This window comes from Amblyomma americanum, unplaced genomic scaffold, assembly GCF_052857255.1.
Source record: "Amblyomma americanum isolate KBUSLIRL-KWMA unplaced genomic scaffold, ASM5285725v1 scaffold_427, whole genome shotgun sequence".
NCBI classification, from domain to species: domain Eukaryota; kingdom Metazoa; phylum Arthropoda; class Arachnida; order Ixodida; family Ixodidae; genus Amblyomma; species Amblyomma americanum.
In genome coordinates this window covers 362,147-372,635 of record NW_027526898.1, presented here as the reverse complement: position 1 = coordinate 372,635, position 10,489 = coordinate 362,147, and the positions used below count along the sequence as shown (strand labels likewise).

The 10,489-nt window shown below is 45.4% G+C and overlaps 1 long non-coding RNA gene across 1 annotated transcript in view; it reads left to right on the top strand.

The window, feature by feature from the left end:
- Positions 1 to 10,020: 10,020 nt before the first annotated feature.
- Positions 10,021 to 10,489, top strand: part of LOC144112586 (uncharacterized) — a 6,861-nt gene continuing 6,392 nt past the window's right edge. Inside the window, exon 1 of the long non-coding RNA XR_013310337.1 lies at positions 10,021 to 10,128. This is a non-coding gene — a long non-coding RNA (uncharacterized LOC144112586). The remainder of the gene's footprint in view (positions 10,129 to 10,489) is intronic.

Below are 10,489 nucleotides of genomic sequence, written 5' to 3'. Positions count from 1 at the left end.
ACAAGTATAGGTTCAGTATAGGTTCACAAGTATAAGTTCACAAAACAAGTGATAATACTAGCTTCTTCAGGTGTCCTAGACAAAGCAAATGGTTGCTCGTTGTTCACATAAGCAGTAAATATTAATTAGAGCGTTGAAAACTGCTCACAAAAATTATATGTCGTTCTTGACTACGCACTACTGCGCGGTGGGTGGCACTCTGCCACTTGGCGAACAGAGTTCCTATTAACAAACAGTGTCTAGTGAGTCATTAAGCTTGTCTTCCGACAGGAACGGAGGTAGCCATAGTAATCAGGGCGAAAAGCTTTACATTTATATTATTGTATTTATAGTATTTTCGTAATAAATACTGACGCTCAAGACGTCGATGAAGAAATAGAAAAATGACACGCGGTATTATAGCCCGTCCTTTTTATTTCTTTATCCGCTTACTAAGGCACTAGTATTTTAATATTTTTGTAGGAGTCACAATATTCTCCAAGAATTATTGTTGCACGTATTTCGTTTCGTTTTCCAGTAATGAAAGAATCTTGGGGATGTCGCTGCTGTCTCGGTGCTCGCGTTTTTGTGACTACCAAGTTTAATATCTTTAAAAATATAACCGTGTTTTTAGGAATATTGAGATGTTGAGATATGAGACATCTTAAACTAGGTGTAAAAGGAAAGTTGTTTATCGTAAGCTCATGTGTTATTGCGATCTGCAAACTATAACATCTTTTGTGTCTGCAGTGATGAAAGGAGCGGATAAATTTGTGTGCATTTGGTTGTAACCATCGGTCACTGACGTATTGCAGAACTTGGTTACATTTGAGGAAATTTGCGCATCAAGAAAATGACTTTGCTGCACCATTTTATAGATTTGGTTTATTTCATTACACTCTGCAGACTGAATTTTAAGAGAAACATGCGTCAACTGGTTTTACTATTGGTCGTATTAGGAGCTTTAGAAGCAGCTGGACACGGACGCTATTCTATTGCGCGCGATAAATCACTGCACTCTCAAAACGATAAGTTCACGTTTCTTTTGACATTTCATGACCAATATACTCTTTACAAAACATCTTAAACATACTAGTGGCATCCGCGTGCAGCAGTAAACGCCTCGCTTTCCACTGAGCTAAGGTACTGTTTGATAAGATGAGCTGAACTTGAAAAGAGGCCTCCATCCTACCACACAAAAAGTTGTGGTTTGGTACATTAAACTTATCTTTAGTGTTTTTCTTTTAAGGAATTGTATAACTGCTAAGAGCAGCGATGGGGCAGAGGTCATAGCAATAGAACGGGCGACAAAATAGGACAGGAAGACAAGAAGTGACAGACACAGCCCCAAACTTACAACGTTGTGTATCTCATGAGATATCGGAATAAATGGCTGTAGAGGTAGCGCATCCGTCTCTTGTGCGAGAAGACTGGGGTTCGAACCCCAATACCGCGGAATTTTCCTCTGGTTTAAAGAAAACTCCGTATGTCGATGGTATTGCATAACCGGACCAGCGGTGCGGCCTGATATCGAAGACCAGAACCGACAACGCACTCCCTCACGAGAACAAGATCTGGCCACCCTGGATCACTTCTCGGCAAGAACCTATCATATGATCAAACCAATTAACACTCGGCCCTCAATCGTCAGCGGCTTCGCAGCAACTGCTCAAGGCTATGGTCACAACTGTGACGCAGCTGAAGGTGCTAAGAATCTTTTGCACTGGGCAAGCCGCCATTATTAACTGAACCTGGCAACGTTTAACGATACAACCTTACTGAGTGAGGCAAGTCTAGCAGTGCTGCTGGATGAACTAGCGGCTATTTAATGGGATGTCATAGGGCTCAGTGAGTTTAGGAGGACAGACGAGGCGCACAAAGTGCTAAAGGGTAGGCACGTAATTTGATATCGTGGATTAGCGGAGAGACGAGAACTAGCAGTGAGATTCCTCATGAACCAAGATATAGCTGGGAACATAGAGGACTACTATAGTATTAACCAGGTAGCGGCAGCTATCGCAATTAGACTTGATACCGCAGCGGTAGCCTACGAGTCTGAGCATTTGCCTCGCATACGGGAAGTACCGGGTTCGATCCCCAGTGCCGCCGGGTACACATCGGTAGTACAATGGGCGCAAAGCTTTCCGCTGGTCTGGTTCTCGGCTTATTTAGGGTGAAAGGCTTGAGAGATGGGTCTTTCACCCCATTTTGAGTGGAAGAAAATATCATATGACATGGCGCTCTTTGGCCACAGATTCCCTTGCGCATAAAAATCTATCATCATAAACGTAATTAGACTTAATAAGAGTTAAAACTGAAAGTGGTGCAGGCCTACACGCCTACATCTAGCTATGATGACCAGACCGTAGAAAACTTCTTTGAGGATGTGAAGTCGGCAGCGAGCAAAGTGCGCAAAGTGCAGTGGGCAAAGTAAGAACAATGTGCGTAGTACTGATGAACGAATTTAACTCCAAGGTAGTGAAGAATCAGGCTGGAGTCCAGACTGTAAGCGACTACGGCATAGGCTCTAGGATTACTCCCAAGGCTCCCTAGGTATTCCTAGGAATACCGAGTCGCCCAAATTTTCGCCTTGCTCTACGAATATTAAGGGGGAGTAACTTGAAGAGTAGGCAGATGAAAGTAAATCACAGACACGAAATACCTTCTTCGGCTAACCGGAAAAAAGGAAATGAGCTAGAAGAGCCACAATGGCAAGATTAAAAATGAAATAGGCTTCATAATATGCGCTCAGCCAGTCATTGTGCCCGTAGAGGTACTCGGTAAGGCGTATTGTAGCGGCCATAGAATGGTGAGGTCTTGAATTAGACAAGGCAAGAATAGCAAACGGAAGAAACTAGTGAAGCGGAAGCCCATTAATGAGGTAGCGGTAAGAGGGAAAAAAGAGGAATCCAGGATATCGTTACAGAACGTATATTCGGCATTAACAAAGGAAGATGACCTTAATGTTCAAAGACATGAACGATAATCTCGCGGCTATCTTTTCGGAGTGCGCAGTAGAAGTAGGCAGTAGGACGGTTCGACAGGATACCTGGAAGCTACCTCAGGAGACGAAATATCTGACTTAGAAACGCCAAAGCATGATGGCCTCCAACCCTACCACCAGAATAAAACTAGCAAAGCTATCGAAGTTAATGAAGAAGCGTAAGGTAGAAGACATATAAAGTTTAATATGGAGAGAATCGAGCATGCTCTAAAGAACGGAGGTAGCATAAAAGCGGTGAAGAAGAAACTAGGCAAAGGTAAATACCTGATGTATGCGTTAAGCGACAAGGAGGGCAATGTCATTAGCAATATGGATAAGATAGTTAAAGTAGCCGAAGAGTTATAAACAGATCTCTACAGTAGCCAATTTAATCAGAACGTTAATGAGAAAGACAGCCGCACACTGCACTGGGACATGCCGCCGGTAAAGAAATTGAAAGTGAAGAAAGCCTTAAAAGCAATGGAAAGGGGAAACGCAGCTGGGGAGGATTAGGCTACAGTAGATCAGTTAAAGGACGGAAGGCAGAATGAGCTAGAAAAGGTAGCCGTCCCGTAAACGCAATGCCTTATGACCTCCAGCGTACCATAAACTTGAAAAAATGATAACACAATCTTAATCTATAACTGAGGAGCAGTCGACTACTTGAAAAATTAAGCTCCCATCAGCTTACTCTCCGCTACCTACAAGGTTAAACTTCAATCAACCAAATGCTCAAGCAGTCTTTCCTAAAAAGTGCGCTTGATAATAGGCCGTTTCGCAGGTCAACAAGGTTATATAGAAATGTGCAGAATATAACGGACACCTATATAAAGCTTTAGAGATTAAGAGAAAACAATTCACTCAGTCGAACCTTCAACACTCATGCAGGCATTGCGGAATCAGGGTGTAGAAGATCGTTTTGTAAAAATACTTAATATATTTAGCGGGTTCAGTGTTAAAATAGTTCTCTCTAAAATAAGCAATAAATTGCTTTTTCAAAGGGTGCCAGGAAGGAAGACACGATCTCGCCAATGGTTTTCAAGGGCATGTTTGCAGGAAGCATTCAGAGGCTCTGATTAGGAGCAGTTGACAATAAGAGTAAATGGAGAGTACCTTACTAATCTGCGACTCGTTGACGATATCGCTTTACTCAGAGACTCAAAGAGAACAGCTGCAAAACATGATCAAATATTTAGTGAGGCAGACCAGCACTGTGCGTAAAAAATTTAATATTCTGAAAACAACAGTAACGTTCAAAGGTCTTGGAAGGGAGCAACAGTTTACATCTAGTAGGGAGGGGCAGGAAGTCGTGAGGAAATATTTCTACTTAAGGCAGGTAATGACTGCAGACTACGATCAATTGTTGGAGTGAAATAACTAGGAGTAAAAGAATGGGGCGGAGCGCATTTGAGTGGCTTTCTCAGATGATGAATGGCAGTTTACCAATATTCCCCAAGAAAAAGTTATATAAGCTATATCGTACAGGTACTCACCTATGAGGTGGAAATGCCGTGGCTAACGATAAGGGCACAGCTTAAATCTAGGAAATGCAGCGAGCTATGCAAACGAATATGGTAGGTATGACGTTAGAGAACACAGGAAGACAGCAGAGCAGATCCGGGAACGAACACGAGTTATCAATGACATCATAGTTGAAATCAACAAAAAATGGGCTTGGGAACCCGATCAAAACGGACGACAGAATTTTTTGTCGCGCATCTGTCGCGCGACACAATTTTGTGTCGCAAGACAAGCTGTCTTGTCGTGCCATGTGTTGTGCGGCAAGCTTCGTGTCGTGGGTACTTTCGCGCGACAAAGTTGTTTGTAGTGGGTTCTGCCGCACGACAGACATCTTTCCTGCATTTTGTCGTGCGAAGAAGGTCCCCTGTCGCAGCATTTGTCGCGCGACAGGTTTCTGTTGCAGGTGCTGTCGCGCGACAGATGGAGTAGTGCCGCGCGACAGAGATTGCGTGCCTCAGCAAAGTTGCCTGTCGTGGGTTCAGTCGCGCGACAGACTTCTATCGCGCCTCTTTTCACGCGACAAAAGTACCTGTCGTGCGGCCTGTCGCGCGACACAACAGCTTGTCGTGGGATATGCCGCGCGACAGATACCTGTCGTGGGATGAGTCGCGGGACAGATACCTGTCGTGGATTGTGCCGCGCGATAGATACCTATCGTGGGATGTGTCGTACGACAGATTCCTGGTGAGGGTAATTATTTTACTGCTGAATTCTAGAAATACTGTCATGCGGTCGTGTGACCGCGATAGGATCAAATTGGCAAAAGATGCTTCAAAGCGCGTTCACTGTGGCGAGTCGCGAAGAGGATGCGAGGTGCTCTGGTCTGTTGGTGACGGGCACCGAGCGAAATGAAGTGCTCATTCACATTGGCGAATCGAGTTTTCAACTCACTTCCCGCGACCTGGCTCTCTCACCGAACGAGAATTGGCTAGAGGAGAGGCACTGCTCGAGCACTCACCTAATTCTCTTCTGTTCCCACATGACAATGTGATGAAAGTAGTGCATGCTCAAGAGTATAATGCGGCTTTGAAAGCCCAAAAAGCTGTATGCACAAGCGACGAAGCCAGCGGTGCCTGCGTATCCGCAAGCGCTTGCGGTGGCGGCATGTAGCTGCAGCCACGACAGCGCCTGCACACCAATCGGAGTGCGCAAGTCGAATGGCGCTACTGAAAGTCAGTGTCCTCTTGGCTTCTGTGACATGTTCAAGCCATGTAACATAATGTACCGCTACTACTACATGCGCAGAAAAACCAAGGACACTTCTATGCGTTGCGGAAAAGAATGTCGTTAATCGTCAATCAGGGAAAATTACTCGCCATAACCATCCGGCTACACAAATGCAGCATGTGTGTACATGCACGCAGTTCTCTGTATAAATGTTCAAGGCAACCCCGATATCTTTTTTCCGCGCGCTTCAGTTTTAAGAGCGTCAGCTCTTACTACTTACGTTTGTCAAGGACACGTCTGTCTGCAGGGAAGGTCAAATTAGCCAAGACAGTTACCACATTATATCACATAGCAACAGCGGGCGCGTAGAGCCTCAGTTGTCACAGATACCTTAGATCCGTTTTACATATGCCAGTATAGCGGCTATCGAAGTGGAACCCTGGGGACCCCCATTTGCATCAAATTTGGGGGCGCCCGTTTGACGCATAACGATCGAAGTGGTGTCATTTGACTTGTCATGTTCCTGAGGATAAAATAAATATTTAGATGAAGCCCAAAATATGTGTGGGATTCGCACCGACGACCTTTCCGCCCCCAAACTGTGCATTCCGGGGACTTCCAGACAGCCATAAGGCCTAATCGTTTGTCGCAGAGGGTTCCGGATGCGGTCAAACAATTCATCTTGTTGTAATGCACACGTTTATAAAATTCGTTAACTGATATATAAGGAGGAAACATACCGGATTTAGCGAAGGTGGCTGTAAATCGCAATAGTAGTGCAAAATCATTGATGTAGATGACGCTGCTTGTATCTTAGAACGAATGTTTCCGAAACGAAATGCCCTCAGATGTTTGTATTTTGTCTTCTCCACGTTTGCTGAGCACCCCGATCTAGGACCCCGATCTAAACACTTGAAGCTCTCGTAGCTAACGCTCTTAAGTCCAACGCTGATGCAGTGTTGGCGGAGAATTTTTTTTAGCGGCAGTGACGTGGTGCTTATCATAAAATAGCAAAGCAAAAAAAATACTTTACGATGTCGTTCATTGCCTTCACTGAACATTTCATGACGGTGACACGGAAATGTCGCTAAATATAGACAGCAGCGTATGCAGCCGAAGGTGAAATGCGGCGGCCGGCGAGTTTGAACCGATTTGATTCTCGGTCGAAATGAGAATAATGTCTTGGGACTGACATCAACCGCGCGCTTTAAAGAGTTTCGCCTGCTTTGACACAGTCTAGCTCCTGTGCACCCGCGCTCGGTCCTCTAAACTACTCTGGTCCCAGTGTGACTGTGTGCTATGACAATCTGAGCGAAAAGGAGGATGTCTGGAGGTTTTGATGTGCACCACGGCCATACAGTTGAGCCACATGACAACGTACGGGCGCGGCATGCCAGCCTGAATACCGGCCGCCAGCGTCAGAAAAATGCGACAGTTATGTTTGTTCAAGTCCATACTAAGCCGTCGGATGGAGTATCGTTGGCCAATATCAAGTCGTTGGTAGAAGCGATAACAGGAATACAAACAAATGTCTCCCCACGGCGCCTTTAATTGCTGCTGCTCAATCGCGGCTTTCCTGGCCTCAGCTGGCTCCGCTCCTGAAGGTGTCGCGGAAACCGAGCATATCTTTGTTTTACTATGAGACGAGGTTCACAGTAAAGCGATGACGAGAGCAGCACCTCAGCGCTAGCCAGTTTCGAAGTGCACTCAGCTGCTGCATCGATACGAAACCGGCTAGGCTTAGCGACGACTAGGGCAGCCAGGGGGTAGCGCGTAGTTCATTGCCCGGCGCGCCCGCGGGCGGCGTCGTTCCCGAAAGCTCGCCTCGCTCACTCCCGCTGGCTCACTGATTGGCTCAACAGCTTGCGACCTTCTCTCGGAAGGCTGGAAAATCGAGAAGCGAGTGACTGGCGCTGCGACTGAGCGATACTTTATGCCCACGTTTGCACTACTGGTGAACAACCTTTAACGCACATATGCTTGGGTTATCGGCTGCGTTGCGGCGTCTTAGTTAAGATCGTCCGCGACGCCATCGTCACCGTCCGTGACGCACAGGCTGAGAACTTGAACTCCAGTACGTGCCGAAACAACTCGTATTTATCGTAACGATACGAACTCGAAAACATGCCTGCTTCGATGCGCTAGTGGGCTCTTGCTTGTTAAACTACACGCGATCAGGATGCGGCGAGTGCTAGCCGCTGTTGCATATTAGCTAAAGTGAGACGCAAGTATCGACGCAGTTTCGTAACGCAGTTGATATCAAAGCATTCCGCTTGTACTGGTCACCGATTAAGCTGTTAAGTTTCATGATCTCCGGTGAGCGTGCCAGTGTCGCGCAAATAAATGTATAGCAGCTACTCTCCCTCATGCCAATTGCGTTCAACTTATCCACGATATTCGCCAGCTTGAGATACGGCGCTTTTCTTCGCTGTTTTTGTCGCAACTTAGTGATTTTATCTGGCATCAAACGAAATTGCATTCTGTCAACAACGTCGTCTGCTCCGTCGTCTGCTAGGCATCCGGGTCACTTCAGGGGATCACAGGATCGCAGCTTCTACAAACGACATACCAGAAAAAGTAACTGAAAGCGCTTTAGTGTTCTTAAATAATATAAAAATAATTTAATATAAATGCAGTGTCTTTGTTGTGAAGGTAATATAAGTATTCATGGTTTAAAAAACTAATTTTTTTGTCGGTTACAAATTTTCACCGACACGAAAGCGCAGCCGTCGGCGCCATTGCAGCGCAACCGATACGTCGTGTTTTGTAATATTTGCCTCTTTGAGGCATTGCTTGAGTACTTGTACGGCGGACATGTGTGAAGAACTCATTCAATAGGAAGGTGAGCAGGAGTGTGTTTTGGAAGCCAACGACCAAGATTTCGGCCTGTCAACATTGGCGAGTTTCAACGGGTATGCCATGAAGAAAGAGTGCTGCAACGTCTTTTCATCTGTTAGGGGAACAAAGACTCCCGCGCCGTTTTACTAAGCATGGATGAATCGCATGGCCGGTGAGTCCCACTCTGCGTTTCTTTGCTAATGATCTGCATTCACACCCGCTATTTGTATGCGGCTATATAGGGATGTGAGTGGAGGCAGTCCGCCTGCGGTTGCCGCAGCTATAATGCGGCGCCAAAAAAGCAGGGCCTATATCCTGCATGACAAGTGTTGTTCTCATTGGCTTTATGTGCATTTATTACTCGCGTGCCGTGGTAAATAAAAATGGCACCAGATATCACAACAGAGTTACGCTTTCGCTTGCTAGCGCTTCGACACTCGGTGCAAAAGCATGGATTTGCACTGTGTAGAAGACGATGAGCGAGAAGTGCCGCGCGGCGGAGCACTCGCGCTAAGCCAGCTGCGATCAGGCACCGCACTTTTCTGCTCAGGGTTCGTACTCATCGGATTAGTGCTTGTGCCTTAATATGCGTCGTACTAAATTCTGAGACAGTGATCGCATGCGAAAGGCTAGTTCATATTCATCGCCTTGTCATTTGTAAACTTGTCTGTGCTTCCCCAGTGGAACAGAATTTGAGGCAGTGTTATGTCAAAGTTAGATCAATCTTGCGTCTCCTGAGCTGTAAACGTTGATGCTTCCTCTCCTTCTGAGCACTGCGAGCTGTCGGAGATGCAACTGTACAATTATTTAGGATTTCTACCTTTTTGCTATATCCCTCGCTTTTGCGGCCCGCATTCAAGTCGTTCGCCATTGTCGATGGTTTTTTTTGTTACTTATTTTCGCTTTGTTATTTATTCTTGGTTGCGTGCCATCAGCTGTGGTGCCGGCGATTCTCCGAGCTCGGAACTCTTCCAAGGCACGGGATCCTACCCACAGACCTCCCTTCGCCGCACTCGCGAGTGTTCTTTGGTATTTTTTTTGTTTCTCTTGCCTTTACTTGCATTGCCAGTCGACAAATTTGTGCAGCTTTTAATTGTATGCAGATTTGTTAAATGCGCTAGCAATTTTTCTATGATGCCAAGCTGTGCTGTGAGATATCAAGCTTCTTGCTAGTGAAGGCATGCTTTTTTCCATTCTCTCTTCTCATTTAACCAAGGCAGACTGGTTGCAACTTTCAATTTAATACCTAGACATTGGTGCAAGGCACCATGATAGGAATTAATGAAAACCTGCACATCCTATATTCAAATTGGTGTGCGGTATTTAAGCCAGCTCATCTTTCAGTGTGGTTATAACAGTCATTGTGACTCTTCTCAAAGAATGTATATGGGTGCATTACATAAAATCTGTTCATTTGTTTTGTCATGGGCTAGCTCATTGGTTTTTTATTTTCTTATATTACGTCTAAGTTTAGTTTTTAAAGCAGTAGACGATTTCCTCTCTTGTCATTCATGACATGGCTACAGCCACTGACAGCTGTTGCTCTGGATGTATTTATTTGCAGTTGCCAGCGGCCAGCATCTATTGGGCCATGCGTGCTTCCTGCCTTCGGCTGTGTCATCCCTCCTGATCCGTTCATGGTAGTTATTCTTTTTCAGTGATGCATATCTTAGCTGCCTATTTAGAAAAATATTTTCAATATAGGCTTGCAGCTAGGTTTAGAAATGCATGAAACTCTACATGCACTTCACAGCAGTGCCTCAGCTTATAATTACCGGAACTGTAGACTTGCACAAAATATAGTCGCTGATGTAGCTCTTGATGCAGCTGCTGTTAACATAAACATGCTTTGACATTGCACACCTGTTGCCTGGTATGCATATGTGTCCTCGAAAAGGACCTATATGTCCATTTATCCCTTTAAAAACATTGTGCTCTACAATGATGGTTTACCAGTACTTCTGATAGAGACCAAATTGTCAGTCAGTAATGTAACATTGC